General features: G+C 43.0%; 37 non-coding genes across 37 annotated transcripts; all 37 read right to left on the bottom strand.

The window, feature by feature from the left end:
* Positions 1–1713: 1713 nt before the first annotated feature.
* trnan-guu (transfer RNA asparagine (anticodon GUU)) lies at positions 1714–1787 on the bottom strand. The gene has a single exon. It is a non-coding gene; the product is annotated as a tRNA-Asn (tRNA).
* Positions 1788–2165: 378 nt separating this feature from the next.
* trnat-agu (transfer RNA threonine (anticodon AGU)) lies at positions 2166–2239 on the bottom strand. Its single transcript has one exon. It is a non-coding gene; the product is annotated as a tRNA-Thr (tRNA).
* Positions 2240–3959: 1720 nt separating this feature from the next.
* Positions 3960–4033, bottom strand: trnan-guu (transfer RNA asparagine (anticodon GUU)). Its single transcript has one exon. It is a non-coding gene; the product is annotated as a tRNA-Asn (tRNA).
* A 682-nt stretch (positions 4034–4715) lies between these two features.
* Positions 4716–4789, bottom strand: trnat-agu (transfer RNA threonine (anticodon AGU)). Its single transcript has one exon. It is a non-coding gene; the product is annotated as a tRNA-Thr (tRNA).
* A 255-nt stretch (positions 4790–5044) lies between these two features.
* Positions 5045–5118, bottom strand: trnat-ugu (transfer RNA threonine (anticodon UGU)). The gene has a single exon. It is a non-coding gene; the product is annotated as a tRNA-Thr (tRNA).
* A 268-nt stretch (positions 5119–5386) lies between these two features.
* On the bottom strand, positions 5387–5460 carry trnan-guu (transfer RNA asparagine (anticodon GUU)). The gene has a single exon. It is a non-coding gene; the product is annotated as a tRNA-Asn (tRNA).
* Positions 5461–6172: 712 nt separating this feature from the next.
* Positions 6173–6246, bottom strand: trnat-agu (transfer RNA threonine (anticodon AGU)). The gene has a single exon. It is a non-coding gene; the product is annotated as a tRNA-Thr (tRNA).
* Positions 6247–7310: 1064 nt separating this feature from the next.
* On the bottom strand, positions 7311–7384 carry trnan-guu (transfer RNA asparagine (anticodon GUU)). Its single transcript has one exon. It is a non-coding gene; the product is annotated as a tRNA-Asn (tRNA).
* Positions 7385–7762: 378 nt separating this feature from the next.
* Positions 7763–7836, bottom strand: trnat-agu (transfer RNA threonine (anticodon AGU)). Its single transcript has one exon. It is a non-coding gene; the product is annotated as a tRNA-Thr (tRNA).
* Positions 7837–8418: 582 nt separating this feature from the next.
* trnat-agu (transfer RNA threonine (anticodon AGU)) lies at positions 8419–8492 on the bottom strand. The gene has a single exon. It is a non-coding gene; the product is annotated as a tRNA-Thr (tRNA).
* A 1064-nt stretch (positions 8493–9556) lies between these two features.
* Positions 9557–9630, bottom strand: trnan-guu (transfer RNA asparagine (anticodon GUU)). Its single transcript has one exon. It is a non-coding gene; the product is annotated as a tRNA-Asn (tRNA).
* Positions 9631–10312: 682 nt separating this feature from the next.
* On the bottom strand, positions 10313–10386 carry trnat-agu (transfer RNA threonine (anticodon AGU)). Its single transcript has one exon. It is a non-coding gene; the product is annotated as a tRNA-Thr (tRNA).
* A 255-nt stretch (positions 10387–10641) lies between these two features.
* trnat-ugu (transfer RNA threonine (anticodon UGU)) lies at positions 10642–10715 on the bottom strand. Its single transcript has one exon. It is a non-coding gene; the product is annotated as a tRNA-Thr (tRNA).
* A 268-nt stretch (positions 10716–10983) lies between these two features.
* trnan-guu (transfer RNA asparagine (anticodon GUU)) lies at positions 10984–11057 on the bottom strand. The gene has a single exon. It is a non-coding gene; the product is annotated as a tRNA-Asn (tRNA).
* A 384-nt stretch (positions 11058–11441) lies between these two features.
* Positions 11442–11515, bottom strand: trnat-agu (transfer RNA threonine (anticodon AGU)). Its single transcript has one exon. It is a non-coding gene; the product is annotated as a tRNA-Thr (tRNA).
* A 1064-nt stretch (positions 11516–12579) lies between these two features.
* On the bottom strand, positions 12580–12653 carry trnan-guu (transfer RNA asparagine (anticodon GUU)). Its single transcript has one exon. It is a non-coding gene; the product is annotated as a tRNA-Asn (tRNA).
* A 378-nt stretch (positions 12654–13031) lies between these two features.
* On the bottom strand, positions 13032–13105 carry trnat-agu (transfer RNA threonine (anticodon AGU)). Its single transcript has one exon. It is a non-coding gene; the product is annotated as a tRNA-Thr (tRNA).
* A 582-nt stretch (positions 13106–13687) lies between these two features.
* Positions 13688–13761, bottom strand: trnat-agu (transfer RNA threonine (anticodon AGU)). Its single transcript has one exon. It is a non-coding gene; the product is annotated as a tRNA-Thr (tRNA).
* A 1064-nt stretch (positions 13762–14825) lies between these two features.
* trnan-guu (transfer RNA asparagine (anticodon GUU)) lies at positions 14826–14899 on the bottom strand. The gene has a single exon. It is a non-coding gene; the product is annotated as a tRNA-Asn (tRNA).
* A 682-nt stretch (positions 14900–15581) lies between these two features.
* trnat-agu (transfer RNA threonine (anticodon AGU)) lies at positions 15582–15655 on the bottom strand. The gene has a single exon. It is a non-coding gene; the product is annotated as a tRNA-Thr (tRNA).
* A 255-nt stretch (positions 15656–15910) lies between these two features.
* Positions 15911–15984, bottom strand: trnat-ugu (transfer RNA threonine (anticodon UGU)). The gene has a single exon. It is a non-coding gene; the product is annotated as a tRNA-Thr (tRNA).
* A 268-nt stretch (positions 15985–16252) lies between these two features.
* On the bottom strand, positions 16253–16326 carry trnan-guu (transfer RNA asparagine (anticodon GUU)). Its single transcript has one exon. It is a non-coding gene; the product is annotated as a tRNA-Asn (tRNA).
* A 726-nt stretch (positions 16327–17052) lies between these two features.
* Positions 17053–17126, bottom strand: trnan-guu (transfer RNA asparagine (anticodon GUU)). Its single transcript has one exon. It is a non-coding gene; the product is annotated as a tRNA-Asn (tRNA).
* Positions 17127–18137: 1011 nt separating this feature from the next.
* Positions 18138–18211, bottom strand: trnat-ugu (transfer RNA threonine (anticodon UGU)). Its single transcript has one exon. It is a non-coding gene; the product is annotated as a tRNA-Thr (tRNA).
* Positions 18212–18479: 268 nt separating this feature from the next.
* On the bottom strand, positions 18480–18553 carry trnan-guu (transfer RNA asparagine (anticodon GUU)). The gene has a single exon. It is a non-coding gene; the product is annotated as a tRNA-Asn (tRNA).
* A 712-nt stretch (positions 18554–19265) lies between these two features.
* On the bottom strand, positions 19266–19339 carry trnat-agu (transfer RNA threonine (anticodon AGU)). The gene has a single exon. It is a non-coding gene; the product is annotated as a tRNA-Thr (tRNA).
* Positions 19340–20403: 1064 nt separating this feature from the next.
* Positions 20404–20477, bottom strand: trnan-guu (transfer RNA asparagine (anticodon GUU)). The gene has a single exon. It is a non-coding gene; the product is annotated as a tRNA-Asn (tRNA).
* A 378-nt stretch (positions 20478–20855) lies between these two features.
* Positions 20856–20929, bottom strand: trnat-agu (transfer RNA threonine (anticodon AGU)). Its single transcript has one exon. It is a non-coding gene; the product is annotated as a tRNA-Thr (tRNA).
* A 255-nt stretch (positions 20930–21184) lies between these two features.
* On the bottom strand, positions 21185–21258 carry trnat-ugu (transfer RNA threonine (anticodon UGU)). Its single transcript has one exon. It is a non-coding gene; the product is annotated as a tRNA-Thr (tRNA).
* Positions 21259–21526: 268 nt separating this feature from the next.
* On the bottom strand, positions 21527–21600 carry trnan-guu (transfer RNA asparagine (anticodon GUU)). Its single transcript has one exon. It is a non-coding gene; the product is annotated as a tRNA-Asn (tRNA).
* Positions 21601–22312: 712 nt separating this feature from the next.
* Positions 22313–22386, bottom strand: trnat-agu (transfer RNA threonine (anticodon AGU)). Its single transcript has one exon. It is a non-coding gene; the product is annotated as a tRNA-Thr (tRNA).
* A 1064-nt stretch (positions 22387–23450) lies between these two features.
* Positions 23451–23524, bottom strand: trnan-guu (transfer RNA asparagine (anticodon GUU)). The gene has a single exon. It is a non-coding gene; the product is annotated as a tRNA-Asn (tRNA).
* Positions 23525–23902: 378 nt separating this feature from the next.
* On the bottom strand, positions 23903–23976 carry trnat-agu (transfer RNA threonine (anticodon AGU)). Its single transcript has one exon. It is a non-coding gene; the product is annotated as a tRNA-Thr (tRNA).
* A 253-nt stretch (positions 23977–24229) lies between these two features.
* trnat-agu (transfer RNA threonine (anticodon AGU)) lies at positions 24230–24303 on the bottom strand. The gene has a single exon. It is a non-coding gene; the product is annotated as a tRNA-Thr (tRNA).
* Positions 24304–25333: 1030 nt separating this feature from the next.
* On the bottom strand, positions 25334–25407 carry trnat-agu (transfer RNA threonine (anticodon AGU)). Its single transcript has one exon. It is a non-coding gene; the product is annotated as a tRNA-Thr (tRNA).
* A 255-nt stretch (positions 25408–25662) lies between these two features.
* Positions 25663–25736, bottom strand: trnat-ugu (transfer RNA threonine (anticodon UGU)). The gene has a single exon. It is a non-coding gene; the product is annotated as a tRNA-Thr (tRNA).
* Positions 25737–26004: 268 nt separating this feature from the next.
* On the bottom strand, positions 26005–26078 carry trnan-guu (transfer RNA asparagine (anticodon GUU)). Its single transcript has one exon. It is a non-coding gene; the product is annotated as a tRNA-Asn (tRNA).
* Positions 26079–27023: the final 945 nt, after the last annotated feature.

The following is a 27023-nucleotide window of genomic DNA, read 5'->3' as shown; positions in this document are numbered from 1 at the left end:
AATAAATAACTTAGAGTAGTTGGGTGTCAGGGCTGGAGAACTTGCAGGTTGCCAATAATTTTAGGAGTAAGTTGGGTGTAACCTCACATCGGTCTCAAGTCGATTGCAAATTGTTCCCTCGGGTCTCAGAGTAAGTGTCCTGACACAAAGAGGCTTTCTTGACCATGCTGAAAACAGTTGCTTCAAAGAACCAAGCCTATCCTCACATATTTGTTCAGTGTTCTGAAAGAACTCACAACGGCACAGCTGGCACTGCTGGGAGTTGAACCCAGGATCTCCTGTTTACTAGACAGGTACTTTGACCAGCTAAGCCAAAGCGCCCTTTGGGTCTGAATCCCTTACCAATCTTACACTGACATGGCTAAAGCTAATGCTGGGTAACAAAAAGTTACTTGCTTAATTCCACAGTTGTAATCTCAATTTGAGAAAACCCACCATTGGTTTATGGGTGGTCTCCAGCTCAGTGTTTGACACAAAGAGGCTTTCTAGACAATGCTGAAAAAAGGTGCTTCAAATAACCAAGCCTATCCTCGCATATTTGTTCAGTGTTCTGAAAGAACTCACAACGGGACAGCAGGCACTGCTGGGAGTTGAACCCAGGATGTCCTGTTTACTAGACAGGGACTTTGACCAGCTAAGCCACAGCGCCCTTTGCGTCTGAATCCCTTACCAATCTTACACTGACATGGCTAAAGCTAATGCTGCGTAACAAAAAGTTACTTGCTTAATTCCACAGTTGTAAGCTCAATTTGAGAAAACCCACCGTTGGTTTATGGGTGCTCTCCAGCTCAGCGTTTGACTGAGTGACACACCATAGCCCAGCAAATTCGAGTATACAGTTCAAATGCTGCGTGTAATTGCAAAACACAAGACCTTGAAACATTAACCAAGCTCAGAACACAGGATTTAATGGGAAACGCCCTTGAGTGGATTTGTACCACTAGCCTCCCAGTTAACAGCCGAGCGCGCTGACCGATTGCACCACAGAGACACTTTTGGCTGGAAATTTAATTAAATATGGACATTACAACAATTTGCTAAACAATAAAACATAGATTCACTTTTGAATTCCTAAAAGCTACCAAATGTGAGTCTCAGCAGATCTATTAAATGTCGAATAATGACCAAATAAATACCTTAGAGTAGTTGGGTGTAAGGGCTGGAGAACTTGCAGGTTGCCAATTTTAGGAGTAAGTTGGGTGTAACCTTGCATCAGTCTCAAGTCGATTGCAAATTGTTCCCTCGGGTCTCAGAGTAAGTGTCCTGACACAAAGAGGCTTTCTTGACCATGCTGAAAACAGTTGCTTCAAAGACCCAAGCCTATTCTGGCAAATTTGTTCAGTGTTCTGAAAGAACTCACAACAGAACAGCAGGAACTGCTGGGAGTTGAACCCAGGATCTCCTGTTTACTAGACAGGCACTTTGACTAGCTAAGCCACAGCGCCCTTTGTGTCTGAATCCCTTACCAATCTTTCACTGACATGGCTAAAGCTAATGCTGGGTAACAAAAAGTTACTTGCTTAATTCCACAGTTGTAATCTCAATTTGAGAAAACCCACCGTTGGTTTATGGGTGCTCTCCAGCTCAGTATTTGACTGAGTGACACACCATAGCCCAGCAAATTCTAGTATACAGTTCAAATGCTGCATATAATTGCAAAACACAAGACCTTGAAACATTTATCAAGCTCAGAACACAGGATTTAACAGGAAACGTCCCTGGGTGGATTTGAACCACCAGCCTCTCGGTTAACAGCCGAGCGCGCTGACCGATTGCGCCACAGAGACACTCTTTGGCTGGAAATGTAATTAAATATGGAAATTACAACAATTTGCTAAACAATAAAACTCACTTTTGAATTCCTAGAAGCTACCAAATGTGAGTCTCAGCAGATCTAGTAAATGTCGAATAATGGCTAAATAAATAACTTAGAGTAGTTGGGTGTCAGGGCTGGAGAACTTGCAGGTTGCCAATAATTTTAGGAGTAAGTTGGGTGTAACCTCACATCGGTCTCAAGTCGATTGCAAATTGTTCCCTCGGGTCTCAGAGTAAGTGTCCTGACACAAAGAGGCTTTCTTGACCATGCTGAAAAAAGTTGCTTCAAAGAACCAAGCCTATCCTCGCATATTTGTTCAGTGTTCTGAAAGAACTCACAACGGCACAGGAGGCACTGCTGGGAGTTGAACCCAGGATCTCCTGTTTACTAGACAGGTACTTTGACCAGCTAAGCCACAGCGCCCTTTGCGTCTGAATCCCTTACCAATCTTACACTGACATGGCTAAAGCTAATGCTGGGTAACAAAAAGTTACTTGCTTAATTCCACAGTTGTAATCTCAATTTGAGAAAACCCACCATTGGTTTATGGGTGCTCTCCAGCTCAGTGTTTGACACAAAGAGGCTTTCTTGACAATGCTGAAAACAGATGCTTCAAATAACCAAGCCTATCCTCGCATATTTGTTCAGTGTTCTGAAAGAACTCACAACAGCACAGCAGGCACTGCTGGGAGTTGAACCCAGTATCTTCTGTTTACTAGACAGGCACTTTGACCAGCTAAGCCACAGCGCCCTTTGCGTCTGAGTCCCTTACCAATCTTACACTGACATGGCTAAAGCTAATGCTGCGTAACAAAAAGTTACTTGCTTAATTCCACAGTTGTAATCTCAATTTGAGAAAACCCACCATTGGTTTATGGGTGGTCTCCAGCTCAGTGTTTGACACAAAGAGGCTTTCTTGACAATGCTGAAAAAAGTTGCTTCAAATAACCAAGCCTATCCTCGCATATTTGTTCAGTGTTCTGAAAGAACTCACAACGGGACAGCAGGCACTGCTGGGAGTTGAACCCAGGATGTCCTGTTTACTAGACAGGCACTTTGACCAGCTAAGCCACAGCGCCCTTTGCGTCTGAATCCCTTACCAATCTTACACTGACATGGCTAAAGCTAATGCTGCGTAACAAAAAGTTACTTGCTTAATTCCACAGTTGTAAGCTCAATTTGAGAAAACCCACCGTTGGTTTATGGGTGCTCTCCAGCTCAGCGTTTGACTGAGTGACACACCATAGCCCAGCAAATTCTAGTATACAGTTCAAATGCTGCGTGTAATTGCAAAACACAAGACCTTGAAACATTAACCAAGCTCAGAACACAGGATTTAATGGGAAACGCCCTTGAGTGGATTTGTACCACTAGCCTCCCAGTGAACAGCCGAGCGCGCTGACCGATTGAACCACAGAGACACTTTTGGCTGGAAATTTAATTAAATATGGAAATTACAACAATTTGCTAAACAATAAAACATAGATTCACTTTTGAATTCCTAAAAGCTACCAAATGTGAGTCTCAGCAGATCTATTAAATGTCGAATAATGTCCAAATAAATACCTTAGAGTAGTTGGGTGTAAGGGCTGGAGAACTTGCAGGTTGCCAATTTTAGGAGTAAGTTGGGTGTAACCTTGCATCAGTCTCAAGTCGATTGCAAATTGTTCCCTCGGGTCTCAGAGTAAGTGTCCTGACACAAAGAGGCTTTCTTGACCATGCTGAAAACAGTTGCTTCAAAGACCCAAGCCTATTCTGGCAAATTTGTTTAGTGTTCTGAAAGAACTCACAACAGAACAGCAGGAACTGCTGGGAGTTGAACCCAGGATCTCCTGTTTACTAGACAGGCACTTTGACTAGCTAAGCCACAGCGCCCTTTGTGTCTGAATCCCTTACCAATCTTTCACTGACATGGCTAAAGCTAATGCTGGGTAACAAAAAGTTACTTGCTTAATTCCACAGTTGTAATCTCAATTTGAGAAAACCCACCGTTGGTTTATGGGTGCTCTCCAGCTCAGTATTTGACTGAGTGACACACCATAGCCCAGCAAATTCTAGTATACAGTTCAAATGCTGCATATAATTGCAAAACACAAGACCTTGAAACATTTATCAAGCTCAGAACACAGGATTTAACAGGAAACGTCCCTGGGTGGATTTGAACCACCAGCCTCTCGGTTAACAGCCGAGCGCGCTGACCGATTGCGCCACAGAGACACTGTTTGGCTGGAAATGTAATTAAATATGGAAATTACAACAATTTGCTAAACAATAAAACTCACTTTTGAATTCCTAGAAGCTACCAAATGTGAGTCTCAGCAGATCTATTAAATGTCGAATAATGAATCAAATAAATACCTTAGAGTAGTTGGGTGTCAGGGGTGGAGAACTTGCAGGTTGCCAATAATTTTAGGAGTAAGTTCGGTGTAACCTTGCATCGGTCTCAAGTCGATTGCAAATTATTCCCTCGGGTCTCACAGTAAGTGTCCTGAAACAAAGAGGCTTTCTTGACAATGCTGAAAACAGTTTCTTCAAAGAACCAAGCCTATCCTCGCATACTTGCTCAGTGTTGTGAAAGACCTCACAATGGCAGAGCAGGGAGTTGAACCCAGGATCTCCTGTTTACTAGACAGGCACTTTGACCAGCTAAGCCACAGCGCCCTTAAAGTAGTTGGGTGTCAGGGGTGGAGAACTTGCAGGTTGCCAATAATTTTAGGAGTAAGTTGGGTGTAACCTTGCATCGGTCTCAAGTCGATTGCAAATTATTCCCTCGGGTCTCACAGTAAGTGTCCTGAAACAAAGAGGTTTTCTTGACCATGCTGACAACAGTTGCTTCAAAGAACAAAGCCTATCCTCACATATTTGTTCAGTGTTCTGAAAGAACTCACAACGGCACAGGAGGCACTGCTGGGAGTTGAACCCAGGATCTCCTGTTTACTAGACAGGTACTTTGACCAGCTAAGCCACAGCGCCCTTTGCGTCTGAATCCCTTACCAATCTTACACTGACATGGCTAAAGCTAATGCTGGGTAACAAAAAGTTACTTGCTTAATTCCACAGTTGTAATCTCAATTTGAGAAAAACCCACCGTTGGTTTATGGGTGCTCTCCAGCTCAGTATTTGACAGAAAGAGGCTTTCTTGACAATGCTGAAAACAGTTGCTTCAAATAACCATGCCTATCCGTGCATATTTATTCAGTGCTCTGAAAGAACTCATAATGGAACAGCAGGCACTGCTGGGAGTTAAACCCAGGATCTCCTGTTTACAAGACAGGCACTTTGACCAGCTAAGCCACAGCACCTTTTGCATCTGAACCCCTTACCAATCTTCCACTGACCTGGGTAAAACTAATGCTGGGTAACAAGAATTTCCTTGCTTAATTCCACAGTTGTAATCTCAATTTGAGAAAACCCACCGTTGGTTTATGGGTGGTCTCCAGCTCAGTGTTTGACTGACTGACACACCATAGCCCAGCAAATTCTAGTATACAGTTTAAATGCTGCGTGTAATTGCAAAACACAAGACCTTGAAATATTAATCAAGCTCAGAAGACAGGATTTAATGGGAAACGTCCCTGGGTGGATTTGAACCACCAGCCTCTCGGTTAACAGCCGAGCGCGCTGACCGATTGCGCCACAGAGACACGTTTTGGCTGGAAATGAAATTAAATATGGAAATTACAACAATTTGCTAAACAATAAAACATAGATTCACTTTTGAATTCCTAGAAGCTTCCAAATGTGAGTCTCAGCAGATCTATTAAATGTCAAATAATGACTAAATAAATAACTTAGAGTAGTTGGGTGTCAGGGCTGGAGAACTTGCAGGTTGCCAATAATTTTAGGAGTAAGTTGGGTGTAACCTCACATCGGTCTCAAGTCGATTGCAAATTGTTCCCTCGGGTCTCAGAGTAAGTGTCCTGACACAAAGAGGCTTTCTTGACCATGCTGAAAACAGTTGCTTCAAAGAACCAAGCCTATCCTCACATATTTGTTCAGTGTTCTGAAAGAACTCACAACGGCACAGCTGGCACTGCTGGGAGTTGAACCCAGGATCTCCTGTTTACTAGACAGGTACTTTGACCAGCTAAGCCAAAGCGCCCTTTGGGTCTGAATCCCTTACCAATCTTACACTGACATGGCTAAAGCTAATGCTGGGTAACAAAAAGTTACTTGCTTAATTCCACAGTTGTAATCTCAATTTGAGAAAACCCACCATTGGTTTATGGGTGGTCTCCAGCTCAGTGTTTGACACAAAGAGGCTTTCTAGACAATGCTGAAAAAAGGTGCTTCAAATAACCAAGCCTATCCTCGCATATTTGTTCAGTGTTCTGAAAGAACTCACAACGGGACAGCAGGCACTGCTGGGAGTTGAACCCAGGATCTCCTGTTTACTAGACAGGCACTTTGACCAGCTAAGCCACAGCGCCCTTTGCGTCTGAATCCCTTACCAATCTTACACTGACATGGCTAAAGCTAATGCTGCGTAACAAAAAGTTACTTGCTTAATTCCACAGTTGTAATCTCAATTTGAGAAAACCCACCGTTGGTTTATGGGTGCTCTCCAGCGCAGCGTTTGACTGAGTGACACACCATAGCCCAGCAAATTCTAGTATACAGTTCAAATGCTGCGTGTAATTGCAAAACACAAGACCTTGAAACATTAACCAAGCTCAGAACACAGGATTTAATGGGAAACGCCCTTGAGTGGATTTGTACCACCAGCCTCCCAGTTAACAGCCGAGCGCGCTGACCGATTGCACCACAGAGACACTTTTGGCTGGAAATTTAATTAAATATGGACATTACAACAATTTGCTAAACAATAAAACATAGATTCACTTTTGAATTCCTAAAAGCTACCAAATGTGAGTCTCGGCAGATCTATTAAATGTCGAATAATGACCAAATAAATACCTTAGAGTAGTTGGGTGTAAGGGCTGGAGAACTTGCAGGTTGCCAATTTTAGGAGTAAGTTGGGTGTAACCTTGCATCAGTCTCAAGTCGATTGCAAATTGTTCCCTCGGGTCTCAGAGTAAGTGTCCTGACACAAAGAGGCTTTCTTGACCATGCTGAAAACAGCTGCTTCAAAGACCCAAGCCTATTCTGGCAAATTTGTTCAGTGTTCTGAAAGAACTCACAACAGAACAGCAGGAACTGCTGGGAGTTGAACCCAGGATCTCCTGTTTACTAGACAGGCACTTTGACTAGCTAAGCCACAGCGCCCTTTGTGTCTGAATCCCTTACCAATCTTTCACTGACATGGCTAAAGCTAATGCTGGGTAACAAAAAGTTACTTGCTTAATTCCACAGTTGTAATCTCAATTTTAGAAAACCCACCGTTGGTTTATGGGTGCTCTCCAGCTCAGTATTTGACTGAGTGACACACCATAGCCCAGCAAATTCTAGTATACAGTTCAAATGCTGCATATAATTGCAAAACACAAGACCTTGAAACATTTATCAAGCTCAGAACACAGGATTTAACAGGAAACGTCCCTGGGTGGATTTGAACCACCAGCCCCTCGGTTAACAGCCGAGCGCGCTGACCGATTGCGCCACAGAGACACTCTTTGGCTGGAAATGTAATTAAATATGGAAATTACAACAATTTGCTAAACAATAAAACTCACTTTTGAATTCCTAGAAGCTACCAAATGTGAGTCTCAGCAGATCTAGTAAATGTCGAATAATGACTAAATAAATAACTTAGAGTAGTTGGGTGTCAGGGCTGGAGAACTTGCAGGTTGCCAATAATTTTAGGACTAAGTTGGGTGTAACCTCACATCGGTCTCAAGTCGATTGCAAATTGTTCCCTCGGGTCTCAGAGTAAGTGTCCTGACACAAAGAGGCTTTCTTGACCATGCTGAAAAAAGTTGCTTCAAAGAACCAAGCCTATCCTCGCATATTTGTTCAGTGTTCTGAAAGAACTCACAACGGCACAGGAGGCACTGCTGGGAGTTGAACCCAGGATCTCCTGTTTACTAGACAGGTACTTTGACCAGCTAAGCCACAGCGCCCTTTGCGTCTGAATCCCTTACCAATCTTACACTGACATGGCTAAAGCTAATGCTGGGTAACAAAAAGTTACTTGCTTAATTCCACAGTTGTAATCTCAATTTGAGAAAACCCACCATTGGTTTATGGGTGCTCTCCAGCTCAGTGTTTGACACAAAGAGGCTTTCTTGACAATGCTGAAAACAGATGCTTCAAATAACCAAGCCTATCCTCGCATATTTGTTCAGTGTTCTGAAAGAACTCACAACGGCACAGCAGGCACTGCTGGGAGTTGAACCCAGTATCTTCTGTTTACTAGACAGGCACTTTGACCAGCTAAGCCACAGCGCCCTTTGCGTCTGAATCCCTTACCAATCTTACACTGACATGGCTAAAGCTAATGCTGCGTAACAAAAAGTTACTTGCTTAATTCCACAGTTGTAATCTCAATTTGAGAAAACCCATCATTGGTTTATGGGTGGTCTCCAGCTCAGTGTTTGACACAAAGAGGCTTTCTTGACAATGCTGAAAAAAGTTGCTTCAAATAACCAAGCCTATCCTCGCATATTTGTTCAGTGTTCTGAAAGAACTCACAACGGGACAGCAGGCACTGCTGGGAGTTGAACCCAGGATCTCCTGTTTACTAGACAGGCACTTTGACCAGCTAAGCCACAGCGCCCTTTGCGTCTGAATCCCTTACCAATCTTACACTGACATTGCTAAAGCTAATGCTGCGTAACAAAAAGTTACTTGCTTAATTCCACAGTTGTAAGCTCAATTTGAGAAAACCCACCGTTGGTTTATGGGTGCTCTCCAGCTCAGCGTTTGACTGAGTGACACACCATAGCCCAGCAAATTCTAGTATACAGTTCAAATGCTGCGTGTAATTGCAAAACACAAGACCTTGAAACATTAACCAAGCTCAGAACACAGGATTTAATGGGAAACGCCCTTGAGTGGATTTGTACCACTAGCCTCCCAGTTAACAGCCGAGCGCGCTGACCGATTGCACCACAGAGACACTTTTGGCTGGAAATTTAATTAAATATGGAAATTACAACAATTTGCTAAACAATAAAACATAGATTCACTTTTGAATTCCTAAAAGCTACCAAATGTGAGTCTCAGCAGATCTATTAAATGTCGAATAATGTCCAAATAAATACCTTAGAGTAGTTGGGTGTAAGGGCTGGAGAACTTGCAGGTTGCCAATTTTAGGAGTAAGTTGGGTGTAACCTTGCATCAGTCTCAAGTCGATTGCAAATTGTTCCCTCGGGTCTCAGAGTAAGTGTCCTGACACAAAGAGGCTTTCTTGACCATGCTGAAAACAGTTGCTTCAAAGACCCAAGCCTATTCTGGCAAATTTGTTCAGTGTTCTGAAAGAACTCACAACAGAACAGCAGGAACTGCTGGGAGTTGAACCCAGGATCTCCTGTTTACTAGACAGGCACTTTGACTAGCTAAGCCACAGCGCCCTTTGTGTCTGAATCCCTTACCAATCTTTCACTGACATGGCTAAAGCTAATGCTGGGTAACAAAAAGTTACTTGCTTAATTCCACAGTTGTAATCTCAATTTGAGAAAACCCACCGTTGGTTTATGGGTGCTCTCCAGCTCAGTATTTGACTGAGTGACACACCATAGCCCAGCAAATTCTAGTATACAGTTCAAATGCTGCATATAATTGCAAAACACAAGACCTTGAAACATTTATCAAGCTCAGAACACAGGATTTAACAGGAAACGTCCCTGGGTGGATTTGAACCACCAGCCTCTCGGTTAACAGCCGAGCGCGCTGACCGATTGCGCCACAGAGACACTCTTTGGCTGGAAATGTAATTAAATATGGAAATTACAACAATTTGCTAAACAATAAAACTCACTTTTGAATTCCTAGAAGCTACCAAATGTGAGTCTCAGCAGATCTATTAAATGTCGAATAATGAACCATATAAATACCTTAGAGTAGTTGGGTGTCAGGGGTGGAGAACTTGCAGGTTGCCAATAATTTTAGGAGTAAGTTCGGTGTAACCTTGCATCGGTCTCAAGTCGATTGCAAATTATTCCCTCGGGTCTCACAGTAAGTGTCCTGAAACAAAGAGGCTTTCTTGACAATGCTGAAAACAGTTTCTTCAAAGAACCAAGCCTATCCTCGCATACTTGCTCAGTGTTGTGAAAGACCTCACAATGGCAGAGCAGGGAGTTGAAACCAGGATCTCCTGTTTACTAGACAGGCACTTTGACCAGCTAAGCCACAGCGCCCTTAAAGTAGTTGGGTGTCAGGGGTGGAGAACTTGCAGGTTGCCAATAATTTTAGGAGTAAGTTGGGTGTAACCTTGCATCGGTCTCAAGTCGATTGCAAATTATTCCCTCGGGTCTCACAGTAAGTGTCCTGAAACAAAGAGGTTTTCTTGACCATGCTGACAACAGTTGCTTCAAAGAACAAAGCCTATCCTCACATATTTTTTCAGTGTTCTGAAAGAACTCACAACGGCACAGGAGGCACTGCTGGGAGTTGAACCCAGGATCTCCTGTTTACTAGACAGGTACTTTGACCAGCTAAGCCACAGCGCCCTTTGCGTCTGAATCCCTTACCAATCTTACACTGACATGGCTAAAGCTAATGCTGGGTAACAAAAAGTTACTTGCTTAATTCCACAGTTGTAATCTCAATTTGAGAAAAACCCACCGTTGGTTTATGGGTGCTCTCCAGCTCAGTATTTGACAGAAAGAGGCTTTCTTGACAATGCTGAAAACAGTTGCTTCAAATAACCATGCCTATCCGTGCATATTTATTCAGTGCTCTGAAAGAACTCATAACGGAACAGCAGGCACTGCTGGGAGTTGAACCCAGGATCTCCTGTTTACAAGACAGGCACTTTGACCAGCTAAGCCACAGCACCCTTTGCATCTAAACCCCTTACCAATCTTCCACTGACCTGGGTAAAACTAATGCTGGGTAACAAGAATTTCCTTGCTTAATTCCACAGTTGTAATCTCAATTTGAGAAAACCCACCGTTGGTTTATGGGTGGTCTCCAGCTCAGTGTTTGACTGACTGACACACCATAGCCCAGCAAATTCTAGTATACAGTTTAAATGCTGCGTGTAATTGCAAAACACAAGACCTTGAAACATTAATCAAGCTCAGAAGACAGGATTTAATGGGAAACGTCCCTGGGTGGATTTGAACCACCAGCCTCTCGGTTAACAGCCGAGCGCGCTGACCGATTGCGCCACAGAGACACATTTTGTCTGGAAATGAAATTAAATATGGAAATTACAACAATTTGCTAAACAATAAAACATAGATTCACTTTTGAATTCCTAGAAGCTTCCAAATGTGAGTCTCAGCAGATCTATTAAATGTCAAATAATGACTAAATAAATAACTTAGAGTAGTTGGGTGTCAGGGCTGGAGAACTTGCAGGTTGCCAATAATTTTAGGAGTAAGTTGGGTGTAACCTCACATCGGTCTCAAGTCGATTGCAAATTGTTCCCTCGGCTCTCAGAGTAAGTGTCCTGACACAAAGAGGCTTTCTTGACCATGCTGAAAACAATTGCTTCAAAGAACCAAGCCTATCCTCGCATATTTGTTCAGTGTTCTGAAAGAACTCACAACGGGACAGCAGGCACTGCTGGGAGTTGAACCCAGGATCTCCTGTTTACTAGACAGGCACTTTGACCAGCTAAGCCACAGCGCCCTTTGCGTCTGAATCCCTTACCAATCTTACACTGACATGGCTAAAGCTAATGCTGCGTAACAAAAAGTTACTTGCTTAATTCCACAGTTGTAATCTCAATTTGAGAAAACCCACCGTTGGTTTATGGGTGCTCTCCAGCGCAGCGTTTGACTGAGTGACACACCATAGCCCAGCAAATTCTAGTATACAGTTCAAATGCTGCGTGTAATTGCAAAACACAAGACCTTGAAACATTAACCAAGCTCAGAACACAGGATTTAATGGGAAACGCCCTTGAGTGGATTTGTACCACCAGCCTCCCAGTTAACAGCCGAGCGCGCTGACCGATTGCACCACAGAGACACTTTTGGCTGGAAATTTAATTAAATATGGACATTACAACAATTTGCTAAACAATAAAACATAGATTCACTTTTGAATTCCTAAAAGCTACCAAATGTGAGTCTCGGCAGATCTATTAAATGTCGAATAATGACCAAATAAATACCTTAGAGTAGTTGGGTGTAAGGGCTGGAGAACTTGCAGGTTGCCAATTTTAGGAGTAAGTTGGGTGTAACCTTGCATCAGTCTCAAGTCGATTGCAAATTGTTCCCTCGGGTCTCAGAGTAAGTGTCCTGACACAAAGAGGCTTTCTTGACCATGCTGAAAACAGTTGCTTCAAAGACCCAAGCCTATTCTGGCAAATTTGTTCAGTGTTCTGAAAGAACTCACAACAGAACAGCAGGAACTGCTGGGAGTTGAACCCAGGATCTCCTGTTTACTAGACAGGCACTTTGACTAGCTAAGCCACAGCGCCCTTTGTGTCTGAATCCCTTACCAATCTTTCACTGACATGGCTAAAGCTAATGCTGGGTAACAAAAAGTTACTTGCTTAATTCCACAGTTGTAATCTCAATTTGAGAAAACCCACCGTTGGTTTATGGGTGCTCTCCAGCTCAGTATTTGACTGAGTGACACACCATAGCCCAGCAAATTCTAGTATACAGTTCAAATGCTGCATATAATTGCAAAACACAAGACCTTGAAACATTTATCAAGCTCAGAACACAGGATTTAACAGGAAACGTCCCTGGGTGGATTTGAACCACCAGCCTCTCGGTTAACAGCCGAGCGCGCTGACCGATTGCGCCACAGAGACACTCTTTGGCTGGAAATGTAATTAAATATGGAAATTACAACAATTTGCTAAACAATAAAACTCACTTTTGAATTCCTAGAAGCTACCAAATGTGAGTCTCAGCAGATCTAGTAAATGTCGAATAATGACTAAATAAATAACTTAGAGTAGTTGGGTGTCAGGGCTGGAGAACTTGCAGGTTGCCAATAATTTTAGGAGTAAGTTGGGTGTAACCTCACATCGGTCTCAAGTCGATTGCAAATTGTTCCCTCGGGTCTCAGAGTAAGTGTCCTGACACAAAGAGGCTTTCTTGACCATGCTGAAAAAAGTTGCTTCAAAGAACCAAGCCTATCCTCGCATATTTGTTCAGTGTTCTGAAAGAACTCACAACGGCACAGGAGGCACTGCTGGGAGTTGAACCCAGGATCTCCTGTTTACTAGACAGGTACTTTGACCAGCTAAGCCACAGCGCCCTTTGCGTCTGAATCCCTTACCAATCTTACACTGACATGGCTAAAGCTAATGCTGGGTAACAAAAAGTTACTTGCTTAATTCCACAGTTGTAATCTCAATTTGAGAAAACCCACCATTGGTTTATGGGTGCTCTCCAGCTCAGTGTTTGACACAAAGAGGCTTTCTTGACAATGCTGAAAACAGATGCTTCAAATAACCAAGCCTATCCTCGCATATTTGTTCAGTGTTCTGAAAGAACTCACAACGGCACAGCAGGCACTGCTGGGAGTTGAACCCAGTATCTTCTGTTTACTAGACAGGCACTTTGACCAGCTAAGCCACAGCGCCCTTTGCGTCTGAATCCCTTACCAATCTTACACTGACATGGCTAAAGCTAATGCTGCGTAACAAAAAGTTACTTGCTTAATTCCACAGTTGTAATCTCAATTTGAGAAAACCCACCATTGGTTTATGGGTGGTCTCCAGCTCAGTGTTTGACACAAAGAGGCTTTCTTGACAATGCTGAAAAAAGTTGCTTCAAATAACCAAGCCTATCCTCGCATATTTGTTCAGTGTTCTGAAAGAACTCACAACGGGACAGCAGGCACTGCTGGGAGTTGAACCCAGGATCTCCTGTTTACTAGACAGGCACTTTGACCAGCTAAGCCACAGCGCCCTTTGCGTCTGAATCCCTTACCAATCTTACACTGACATTGCTAAAGCTAATGCTGCGTAACAAAAAGTTACTTGCTTAATTCCACAGTTGTAAGCTCAATTTGAGAAAACCCACCGTTGGTTTATGGGTGCTCTCCAGCTCAGCGTTTGACTGAGTGACACACCATAGCCCAGCAAATTCTAGTATACAGTTCAAATGCTGCGTGTAATTGCAAAACACAAGACCTTGAAACATTAACCAAGCTCAGAACACAGGATTTAATGGGAAACGCCCTTGAGTGGATTTGTACCACTAGCCTCCCAGTTAACAGCCGAGCGCGCTGACCGATTGCACCACAGAGACACTTTTGGCTGGAAATTTAATTAAATATGGAAATTACAACAATTTGCTAAACAATAAAACATAGATTCACTTTTGAATTCCTAAAAGCTACCAAATGTGAGTCTCAGCAGATCTATTAAATGTCGAATAATGTCCAAATAAATACCTTAGAGTAGTTGGGTGTAAGGGCTGGAGAACTTGCAGGTTGCCAATTTTAGGAGTAAGTTGGGTGTAACCTTGCATCAGTCTCAAGTCGATTGCAAATTGTTCCCTCGGGTCTCAGAGTAAGTGTCCTGACACAAAGAGGCTTTCTTGACCATGCTGAAAACAGTTGCTTCAAAGACCCAAGCCTATTCTGGCAAATTTGTTCAGTGTTCTGAAAGAACTCACAACAGAACAGCAGGAACTGCTGGGAGTTGAACCCAGGATCTCCTGTTTACTAGACAGGCACTTTGACTAGCTAAGCCACAGCGCCCTTTGTGTCTGAATCCCTTACCAATCTTTCACTGACATGGCTAAAGCTAATGCTGGGTAACAAAAAGTTACTTGCTTAATTCCACAGTTGTAATCTCAATTTGAGAAAACCCACCGTTGGTTTATGGGTGCTCTCCAGCTCAGTATTTGACTGAGTGACACACCATAGCCCAGCAAATTCTAGTATACAGTTCAAATGCTGCATATAATTGCAAAACACAAGACCTTGAAACATTTATCAAGCTCAGAACACAGGATTTAACAGGAAACGTCCCTGGGTGGATTTGAACCACCAGCCTCTCGGTTAACAGCCGAGCGCGCTGACCGATTGCGCCACAGAGACACTCTTTGGCTGGAAATGTAATTAAATATGGAAATTACAACAATTTGCTAAACAATAAAACTCACTTTTGAATTCCTAGAAGCTACCAAATGTGAGTCTCAGCAGATCTATTAAATGTCGAATAATGAACCAAATAAATACCTTAGAGTAGTTGGGTGTCAGGGGTGGAGAACTTGCAGGTTGCCAATAATTTTAGGAGTAAGTTCGGTGTAACCTTGCATCGGTCTCAAGTCGATTGCAAATTATTCCCTCGGGTCTCACAGTAAGTGTCCTGAAACAAAGAGGCTTTCTTGACAATGCTGAAAACAGTTTCTTCAAAGAACCAAGCCTATCCTCGCATACTTGCTCAGTGTTGTGAAAGACCTCACAATGGCAGAGCAGGGAGTTGAACCCAGGATCTCCTGTTTACTAGACAGGCACTTTGACCAGCTAAGCCACAGCGCCCTTAAAGTAGTTGGGTGTCAGGGGTGGAGAACTTGCAGGTTGCCAATAATTTTAGGAGTAAGTTGGGTGTAACCTTGCATCGGTCTCAAGTCGATTGCAAATTATTCCCTCGGGTCTCACAGTAAGTGTCCTGAAACAAAGAGGTTTTCTTGACCATGCTGACAACAGTTGCTTCAAAGAACAAAGCCTATCCTCACATATTTTTTCAGTGTTCTGAAAGAACTCACAACGGCACAGGAGGCACTGCTGGGAGTTGAACCCAGGATCTCCTGTTTACTAGACAGGTACTTTGACCAGCTAAGCCACAGCGCCCTTTGCGTCTGAATCCCTTACCAATCTTACACTGACATGGCTAAAGCTAATGCTGGGTAACAAAAAGTTACTTGCTTAATTCCACAGTTGTAATCTCAATTTGAGAAAAACCCACCGTTGGTTTATGGGTGCTCTCCAGCTCAGTATTTGACAGAAAGAGGCTTTCTTGACAATGCTGAAAACAGTTGCTTCAAATAACCATGCCTATCCGTGCATATTTATTCAGTGCTCTGAAAGAACTCATAACGGAACAGCAGGCACTGCTGGGAGTTGAACCCAGGATCTCCTGTTTACAAGACAGGCACTTTGACCAGCTAAGCCACAGCACCCTTTGCATCTAAACCCCTTACCAATCTTCCACTGACCTGGGTAAAACTAATGCTGGGTAACAAGAATTTCCTTGCTTAATTCCACAGTTGTAATCTCAATTTGAGAAAACCCACCGTTGGTTTATGGGTGGTCTCCAGCTCAGTGTTTGACTGACTGACACACCATAGCCCAGCAAATTCTAGTATACAGTTTAAATGCTGCGTGTAATTGCAAAACACAAGACCTTGAAACATTAATCAAGCTCAGAAGACAGGATTTAATGCGAAACGTCCCTGGGTGGATTTGAACCACCAGCCTCTCGGTTAACAGCCGAGCGCGCTGACCGATTGCGCCACAGAGACACATTTTGTCTGGAAATGAAATTAAATATGGAAATTACAACAATTTGCTAAACAATAAAACATAGATTCACTTTTGAATTCCTAGAAGCTTCCAAATGTGAGTCTCAGCAGATCTATTAAATGTCAAATAATGACTAAATAAATAACTTAGAGTAGTTGGGTGTCAGGGCTGGAGAACTTGCAGGTTGCCAATAATTTTAGGAGTAAGTTGGGTGTAACCTTGCATCAGTCTCAAGTCGATTGCAAATTGTTCCCTCGGGTCTCAGAGTAAGTGTCCTGACACAAAGAGGCTTTCTTGACCATGCTGAAAACAGTTGCTTCAAAGACCCAAGCCTATTCTGGCAAATTTGTTCAGTGTTCTGAAAGAACTCACAACAGAACAGCAGGAACTGCTGGGAGTTGAACCCAGGATCTCCTGTTTACTAGACAGGCACTTTGACTAGCTAAGCCACAGCGCCCTTTGTGTCTGAATCCCTTACCAATCTTTCACTGACATGGCTAAAGCTAATGCTGGGTAACAAAAAGTTACTTGCTTAATTCCACAGTTGTAATCTCAATTTGAGAAAACCCACCATTGGTTTATGGGTGGTCTCCAGCTCAGTATTTGACTGAGTGACACACCATAGCCCAGCAAATTCTAGTATACAGTTCAAATGCTGCATATAATTGCAAAACACAAGACCTTGAAACATTTATCAAGCTCAGAACACAGGATATAACAGGAAACGTCCCTGGGTGGATTTGAACCACCAGCCTCTCGGTTAACAGCCGAGCGCGCTGACCGATTGCGCCACAGAGACACTCTTTGGCTGGAAATGTAATTAAATATGGAAATTACAACAATTTGCTAAACAATAAAACTCACTTTTGAATTCCTAGAAGCTACCAAATGTGAGTCTCAGCAGATCTATTAAATGTCGAATAATGAACCAAATAAATACCTTAGAGTAGTTGGGTGTCAGGGGTGGAGAACTTGCAGGTTGCCAATAATTTTAGGAGTAAGTTCGGTGTAACCTTGCATCGGTCTCAAGTCGATTGCAAATTATTCCCTCGGTTCTCACAGTAAGTGTCCTGAAACAAAGAGGCTTTCTTGACAATGCTGAAAACAGTTTCTTCAAAGAACCAAGCCTATCCTCGCATACTTGCTCAGTGTTGTGAAAGACCTCACAATGGCAGAGCAGGGAGTTGAACCCAGGATCTCCTGTTTACTAGACAGGCACTTTGACCAGCTAAGCCACAGCGCCCTTAAAGTAGTTGGGTGTCAGGGGTGGAGAACTTGCAGGTTGCCAATAATTTTAGGAGTAAGTTGGGTGTAACCTTGCATCGGTCTCAAGTCGATTGCAAATTATTCCCTCGGGTCTCACAGTAAGTGTCCTGAAACAAAGAGGTTTTCTTGACCATGCTGACAACAGTTGCTTCAAAGAACAAAGCCTATCCTCACATATTTGTTCAGTGTTCTGAAAGAACTCACAACGGCACAGGAGGCACTGCTGGGAGTTGAACCCAGGATCTCCTGTTTACTAGACAGGTACTTTGACCAGCTAAGCCACAGCGTCCTTTGCGTCTGAATCCCTTACCAATCTTACACTGACATGGCTAAAGCTAATGCTGGGTAACAAAAAGTTACTTGCTTAATTCCACAGTTGTAATCTCAATTTGAGAAAAACCCACCGTTGGTTTATGGGTGCTCTCCAGCTCAGTATTTGACAGAAAGAGGCTTTCTTGACAATGCTGAAAACAGTTGCTTCAAATAACCATGCCTATCCGTGCATATTTATTCAGTGCTCTGAAAGAACTCATAACGGAACAGCAGGCACTGCTGGGAGTTGAACCCAGGATCTCCTGTTTACAAGACAGGCACTTTGACCAGCTAAGCCACAGCACCCTTTGCATCTGAACCCCTTACCAATCTTCCACTGACCTGGGTAAAACTAATGCTGGGTAACAAGAATTTCCTTGCTTAATTCCACAGTTGTAATCTCAATTTGAGAAAACCCACCGTTGGTTTATGGGTGGTCTCCAGCTCAGTGTTTGACTGACTGACACACCATAGCCCAGCAAATTCTAGTATACAGTTTAAATGCTGCGTGTAATTGCAAAACACAAGACCTTGAAACATTAATCAAGCTCAGAAGACAGGATTTAATGGGAAACGTCACTGGGTGGATTTGAACCACCAGCCTCTCGGTTAACAGCCGAGCGCGCTGACCGATTGCGCCACAGAGACACGTTTTGGCTGGAAATGAAATTAAATATGGAAATTACAACAATTTGCTAAACAATAAAACATAGATTCACTTTTGAATTCCTAGAAGCTTCCAAATGTGAGTCTCAGCAGATCTATTAAATGTCAAATAATGACTAAATAAATAACTTAGAGTAGTTGGGTGTCAGGGCTGGAGAACTTGCAGGTTGCCAATAATTTTAGGAGTAAGTTGGGTGTAACCTCACATCGGTCTCAAGTCGATTGCAAATTGTTCCCTCGGGTCTCAGAGTAAGTGTCCTGACACAAAGAGGCTTTCTTGACCATGCTGAAAACAGTTGCTTCAAAGAACCAAGCCTATCCTCACATATTTGTTCAGTGTTCTGAAAGAACTCACAACGGCACAGCTGGCACTGCTGGGAGTTGAACCCAGGATCTCCTGTTTACTAGACAGGTACTTTGACCAGCTAAGCCAAAGCGCCCTTTGGGTCTGAATCCCTTACCAATCTTACACTGACATGGCTAAAGCTAATGCTGGGTAACAAAAAGTTACTTGCTTAATTCCACAGTTGTAATCTCAATTTGAGAAAACCCACCATTGGTTTATGGGTGGTCTCCAGCTCAGTGTTTGACACAAAGAGGCTTTCTTGACAATGCTGAAAAAAGTTGCTTCAAATAACCAAGCCTATCCTCGCATATTTGTTCAGTGTTCTGAAAGAACTCACAACGGGACAGCAGGCACTGCTGGGAGTTGAACCCAGGATCTCCTGTTTACTAGACAGGCACTTTGACCAGCTAAGCCACAGCGCCCTTTGCGTCTGAATCCCTTACCAATCTTACACTGACATGGCTAAAGCTAATGCTGCGTAACAAAAAGTTACTTGCTTAATTCCACAGTTGTAATCTCAATTTGAGAAAACCCACCGTTGGTTTATGGGTGCTCTCCAGCTCAGCGTTTGACTGAGTGACACACCATAGCCCAGCAAATTCTAGTATACAGTTCAAATGCTGCGTGTAATTGCAAAACACAAGACCTTGAAACATTAACCAAGCTCAGAACACAGGATTTAATGGGAAACGCCCTTGAGTGGATTTGTACCACCAGCCTCCCAGTTAACAGCCGAGCGCGCTGACCGATTGCACCACAGAGACACTTTTGGCTGGAAATTTAATTAAATATGGAAATTACAACAATTTGCTAAACAATAAAACATAGATTCACTTTTGAATTCCTAAAAGCTACCAAATGTGAGTCTCAGCAGATCTATTAAATGTCGAATAATGACCAAATAAATACCTTAGAGTAGTTGGGTGTAAGGGCTGGAGAACTTGCAGGTTGCCAATTTTAGGAGTAAGTTGGGTGTAACCTTGCATCAGTCTCAAGTCGATTGCAAATTGTTCCCTCGGGTCTCAGAGTAAGTGTCCTGACACAAAGAGGCTTTCTTGACCATGCTGAAAACAGTTGCTTCAAAGACCCAAGCCTATTCTGGCAAATTTGTTCAGTGTTCTGAAAGAACTCACAACAGAACAGCAGGAACTGCTGGGAGTTGAACCCAGGATCTCCTGTTTACTAGACAGGCACTTTGACTAGCTAAGCCACAGCGCCCTTTGTGTCTGAATCCCTTACCAATCTTTCACTGACATGGCTAAAGCTAATGCTGGGTAACAAAAAGTTACTTGCTTAATTCCACAGTTGTAATCTCAATTTGAGAAAACCCACCGTTGGTTTATGGGTGCTCTCCAACTCAGTATTTGACTGAGTGACACACCATAGCCCAGCAAATTCTAGTATACAGTTCAAATGCTGCATATAATTGCAAAACACAAGACCTTGAAACATTTATCAAGCTCAGAACACAGGATTTAACGGGAAACGTCCCTGGGTGGATTTGAACCACCAGCCTCTCGGTTAACAGCCGAGCGCGCTGACCGATTGCGCCACAGAGACACTCTTTGGCTGGAAATGTAATTAAATATGGAAATTACAACAATTTGCTAAACAATAAAACTCACTTTTGAATTCCTAGAAGCTACCAAATGTGAGTCTCAGCAGATCTAGTAAATGTCGAATAATGACTAAATAAATAACTTAGAGTAGTTGGGTGTCAGGGCTGGAGAACTTGCAGGTTGCCAATAATTTTAGGAGTAAGTTGGGTGTAACCTCACATCGGTCTCAAGTCGATTGCAAATTGTTCCCTCGGGTCTCAGAGTAAGTGTCCTGACACAAAGAGGCTTTCTTGACCATGCTGAAAACAGTTGCTTCAAAGAACCAAGCCTATCCTCGCATATTTGTTCAGTGTTCTGAAAGAACTCACAACGGCACAGGAGGCACTGCTGGGAGTTGAACCCAGGATCTCCTGTTTACTAGACAGGTACTTTGACCAGCTAAGCCACAGCGCCCTTTGCGTCTGAATCCCTTACCAATCTTACACTGACATGGCTAAAGCTAATGCTGGGTAACAAAAAGTTACTTGCTTAATTCCACAGTTGTAATCTCAATTTGAGAAAAACCCACCGTTGGTTTATGGGTGCTCTCCAGCTCAGTATTTGACAGAAAGAGGCTTTCTTGACAATGCTGAAAACAGTTGCTTCAAATAACCATGCCTATCCGTGCATATTTATTCAGTGCTCTGAAAGAACTCATAACGGAACAGCAGGCACTGCTGGGAGTTGAACCCAGGATCTCCTGTTTACAAGACAGGCACTTTGACCAGCTAAGCCACAGCACCCTTTGCATCTGAACCCCTTACCAATCTTCCACTGACCTGGGTAAAACTAATGCTGGGTAACAAGAATTTCCTTGCTTAATTCCACAGTTGTAATCTCAATTTGAGAAAACCCACCGTTGGTTTATGGGTGGTCTCCAGCTCAGTGTTTGACTGACTGACACACCATAGCCCAGCAAATTCTAGTATACAGTTTAAATGCTGCGTGTAATTGCAAAACACAAGACCTTGAAACATTAATCAAGCTCAGAAGACAGGATTTAATGGGAAACGTCCCTGGGTGGATTTGAACCACCAGCCTCTCGGTTAACAGCCGAGCGCGCTGACCGATTGCGCCACAGAGACACGTTTTGGCTGGAAATGAAATTAAATATGGAAATTACAACAATTTGCTAAACAATAAAACATAGATTCACTTTTGAATTCCTAGAAGCTTCCAAATGTGAGTCTCAGCAGATCTATTAAATGTCAAATAATGACTAAATAAATAACTTAGAGTAGTTGGGTGTCAGGGCTGGAGAACTTGCAGGTTGCCAATAATTTTAGGAGTAAGTTGGGTGTAACCTCACATCGGTCTCAAGTCGATTGCAAATTGTTCCCTCGGGTCTCAGAGTAAGTGTCCTGACACAAAGAGGCTTTCTTGACCATGCTGAAAACAGTTGCTTCAAAGAACCAAGCCTATCCTCACATATTTGTTCAGTGTTCTGAAAGAACTCACAACGGCACAGCTGGCACTGCTGGGAGTTGAACCCAGGATCTCCTGTTTACTAGACAGGTACTTTGACCAGCTAAGCCAAAGCGCCCTTTGGGTCTGAATCCCTTACCAATCTTACACTGACATGGCTAAAGCTAATGCTGGGTAACAAAAAGTTACTTGCTTAATTCCACAGTTGTAATCTCAATTTGAGAAAACCCACCATTGGTTTATGGGTGGTCTCCAGCTCAGTGTTTGACACAAAGAGGCTTTCTTGACAATGCTGAAAAAAGTTGCTTCAAATAACCAAGCCTATCCTCGCATATTTGTTCAGTGTTCTGAAAGAACTCACAACGGGACAGCAGGCACTGCTGGGAGTTGAACCCAGGATCTCCTGTTTACTAGACAGGCACTTTGACCAGCTAAGCCACAGCGCCCTTTGCGTCTGAATCCCTTACCAATCTTACACTGACATGGCTAAAGCTAATGCTGCGTAACAAAAAGTTACTTGCTTAATTCCACAGTTGTAATCTCAATTTGAGAAAACCCACCGTTGGTTTATGGGTGCTCTCCAGCTCAGCGTTTGACTGAGTGACACACCATAGCCCAGCAAATTCTAGTATACAGTTCAAATGCTGCGTGTAATTGCAAAACACAAGACCTTGAAACATTAACCAAGCTCAGAACACAGGATTTAATGGGAAACGCCCTTGAGTGGATTTGTACCACCAGCCTCCCAGTTAACAGCCGAGCGCGCTGACCGATTGCACCACAGAGACACTTTTGGCTGGAAATTTAATTAAATATGGAAATTACAACAATTTGCTAAACAATAAAACATAGATTCACTTTTGAATTCCTAAAAGCTACCAAATGTGAGTCTCAGCAGATCTATTAAATGTCGAATAATGACCAAATAAATACCTTAGAGTAGTTGGGTGTAAGGGCTGGAGAACTTGCAGGTTGCCAATTTTAGGAGTAAGTTGGGTGTAACCTTGCATCAGTCTCAAGTCGATTGCAAATTGTTCCCTCGGGTCTCAGAGTAAGTGTCCTGACACAAAGAGGCTTTCTTGACCATGCTGAAAACAGTTGCTTCAAAGACCCAAGCCTATTCTGGCAAATTTGTTCAGTGTTCTGAAAGAACTCACAACAGAACAGCAGGAACTGCTGGGAGTTGAACCCAGGATCTCCTGTTTACTAGACAGGCACTTTGACTAGCTAAGCCACAGCGCCCTTTGTGTCTGAATCCCTTACCAATCTTTCACTGACATGGCTAAAGCTAATGCTGGGTAACAAAAAGTTACTTGCTTAATTCCACAGTTGTAATCTCAATTTGAGAAAACCCACCGTTGGTTTATGGGTGCTCTCCAGCTCAGTATTTGACTGAGTGACACACCATAGCCCAGCAAATTCTAGTATACAGTTCAAATGCTGCATATAATTGCAAAACACAAGACCTTGAAACATTTATCAAGCTCAGAACACAGGATTTAACGGGAAACGTCCCTGGGAGGATTTGAACCACCAGCCTCTCGGTTAACAGCCGAGCGCGCTGACCGATTGCGCCACAGAGACACTCTTTGGCTGGAAATGTAATTAAATATGGAAATTACAACAATTTGCTAAACAATAAAACTCACTTTTGAATTCCTAGAAGCTACCAAATGTGAGTCTCAGCAGATCTAGTAAATGTCGAATAATGACTAAATAAATAACTTAGAGTAGTTGGGTGTCAGGGCTGGAGAACTTGCAGGTTGCCAATAATTTTAGGAGTAAGTTGGGTGTAACCTCACATCGGTCTCAAGTCGATTGCAAATTGTTCCCTCGGGTCTCAGAGTAAGTGTCCTGACACAAAGAGGCTTTCTTGACCATGCTGAAAACAGTTGCTTCAAAGAACCAAGCCTATCCTCGCATATTTGTTCAATGTTCTGAAAGAACTCACAACGGCACAGGTGGCACTGCTGGGAGTTGAACCCAGGATCTCCTGTTTACTAGACAGGTACTTTGACCAGCTAAGCCACAGCGCCCTTTGCGTCTGAATCCCTTACCAATCTTACACTGACATGGCTAAAGCTAATGCTGGGTAACAAAAAGTTACTTGCTTAATTCCACAGTTGTAATCTCATTTGAGAAAACCCACCATTGGTTTATGGGTGGTCTCCAGCTCAGTGTTTGACACAAAGAGGCTTTCTTGACAATGCTGAAAACAGTTGCTTCAAATAACCAAGCCTATCCTCGCATATTTGTTCAGTGTTCAGAAAGAACTCACAACGGGACAGCAGGCACTGCTGGGAGTTGAACCCAGGATCTCCTGTTTACTAGACAGGCACTTTGACCAGCTAAGCCACAGCGCCCTTTGCGTCTGAATCCCTTACCAATCTTTCACTGACATGGCTAAAACTAATGCTGGGTAACAAAAAGTTACCTGCTTAATTCCACAGTTGTAATCTCAATTTGAGAAAACCCACCATTGGTTTATGGGTGCTCTCCAGCTCAGTGTTTGACTGAGTGACACACCATAGCCCAGCAAATTCTCGTATACAGTTCAAATGCTACGTGTAATTGCAAAACAAAAGACCTTGAAACATTTATCAAGCACAGAACACAGGATTTAACAGGAAACGTCCCTGGGTGGATTTGAACCACCAGCCTCTCGGTTAACAGCCGAGCAAGCTGACCGATTGCGCCACAGCGACACTTTTTGGCTAGAAATGTAATTAAATATGGAAATTACAACAATTTGCTAAACAATAAAACATAGATTCACTTTTGAATTCCTAGAAGCTACAAAATGTGAGTCTCAGCAGATCTATTAAATGTCGAATAATGAACCAAATAAATACCTTAGAGTAGTTGGGTGTCAGGGGTGGAGAACTTGCAGGTTGCCAATAATTTTAGGAGTAAGTTCGGTGTAACCTTGCATCGGTCTCAAGTCGATTGCAAATTATTCCCTCGGGTCTCACAGTAAGTGTCCTGAAACAAAGAGGCTTTCTTGACAATGCTGAAAACAGTTTCTTCAAAGAACCAAGCCTATCCTCGCATACTTGCTCAGTGTTGTGAAAGACCTCACAATGGCAGAGCAGGGAGTTGAACCCAGGATCTCCTGTTTACTAGACAGGCACTTTGACCAGCTAAGCCACAGCGCCCTTAGAGTAGTTTGGTGTCAGGGGTGGAGAACTTGCAGGTTGCCAATAATTTTAGGAGTAAGTTGGGTGTAACCTTGCATCGGTCTCAAGTCGATTGCAAATTATTCCCTCGGGTCTCACAGTAAGTGTCCTGAAACAAAGAGGTTTTCTTGACCATGCTGACAACAGTTGCTTCAAAGAACAAAGCCTATCCTCACATATTTGTTCAGTGTTCTGAAAGAACTCACAACGGCACAGGAGGCACTGCTGGGAGTTGAACCCAGGATCTCCTGTTTACTAGACAGGTACTTTGACCAGCTAAGCCACAGCGCCCTTTGCGTCTGAATCCCTTACCAATCTTACACTGACATGGCTAAAGCTAATGCTGGGTAACAAAAAGTTACTTGCTTAATTCCACAGTTGTAATCTCAATTTGAGAAAAACCCACCGTTGGTTTATGGGTGCTCTCCAGCTCAGTATTTGAAAGAAAGAGGCTTTCTTGACAATGCTGAAAACAGTTGCTTCAAATAACCATGCCTATCCGTGCATATTTATTCAGTGTTCTGAAAGAACTCATAATGGAACAGCAGGCACTGCTGGGAGTTAAACCCAGGATCTCCTGTTTACAAGACAGGCACTTTGACCAGCTAAGCCACAGCACCCTTTGCATCTGAACCCCTTACCAATCTTTCACTGACCTGGGTAAAACTAATGCTGGGTAACAACAATTTCCTTGCTTAATTCCACAGTTGTAATCTCAATTTAAGAAAACCCACCGTTGGGTTATGGGTGCTCTCCAGCTCAGTGTTTGACTGACTGACACACCATAGCCCAGCAAATTCTAGTATACAGTTCAAATGCTGCGTGTAATTGCAAAACACAAGACCTTGAAACATTTATCAAGCTCAGAACACAGTATATAACGGGAAACATCCCTGGGTGGATTTGAACCACCAGCCTCTTGGTTAACAGCCGAGCGCGCTGACCAATTGCGCCACAGAGACACTTTTTGGCTGGAAATGTAATTAAATATGGAAATGACAACAATTTGCTAAACAATAAAACATAGATTCACTTTTGAATTCCTAGAAACTACCAAATGTGAGTCTCAGCAGATCTATTAAATGTCGAATATTGACTAAATAAATACCTTAGAGTAGTTGGGTGTCAGGGCTGGAGAACTTGCAGGTTGCCAATAATTCTAGGAGTAAGTTGGGTGTAACCTTGCATCGTTCTCAAGTCGATTGCAAATTGTTCCCTCAGGTCTCAGAGTAAGTGTCCTGACACAAGAGGCTTTCTTGACCTTGCTGAAAACAGTTGTTTCAAAGAACCAAGCCTATCCTCGCATATTTGTTTAGTGTTCTGAAAGAACTCACAATGGCACAGCAGGCACTGCTGGGAGTTGAACCCAGTTTCTCCTTTTTACTAGACAGGCACTTTGACCAACTAAGCCACAGCGCCCTATGCGTCTGAACCCCTTACCAATCTTTCACTGACCTGGGTAAAACTAATGCTGGGTAACAACAATTTCCTTGCTTAATTCCACAGTTGTAATCTCAATTTGAGAAAACCCACCGTTGGTTTATGGGTGCTCTCCAGCTCAGTGTTTGACTGAGTGACACACCATAGCCCAGCAAATTCTAGTATACAGTTCAAATGCTGCGTAAAATTGCAAAACACAAGACCTTGAAACATTTATCAAGCTCAGAACACAGGATTTAATGGGAAACATCCCTAGGTGGATTTAAACCACCAGCCTCTCGGTTAACAGCCAAGCACACTGACCGATTGCGCCACAGAGACACTTTTTGGCTGGAAATGTAATTAATTATGGAAATTACAACAACTTGCTAAACAACAAAACATTGACTTTTAAATTCCTAGAAACTATCAAATGTGAGTCTCAGCAGATCTAATAAATGTCGAATAATGACTAAATAAATACCAAC

This window comes from Corythoichthys intestinalis, chromosome 11 (genome assembly GCF_030265065.1).
Source record: "Corythoichthys intestinalis isolate RoL2023-P3 chromosome 11, ASM3026506v1, whole genome shotgun sequence".
In the NCBI taxonomy this organism is placed as follows: Eukaryota; Metazoa; Chordata; class Actinopteri; order Syngnathiformes; family Syngnathidae; genus Corythoichthys; species Corythoichthys intestinalis.
This window is presented reverse-complemented; position numbering and strand designations above follow the sequence as displayed.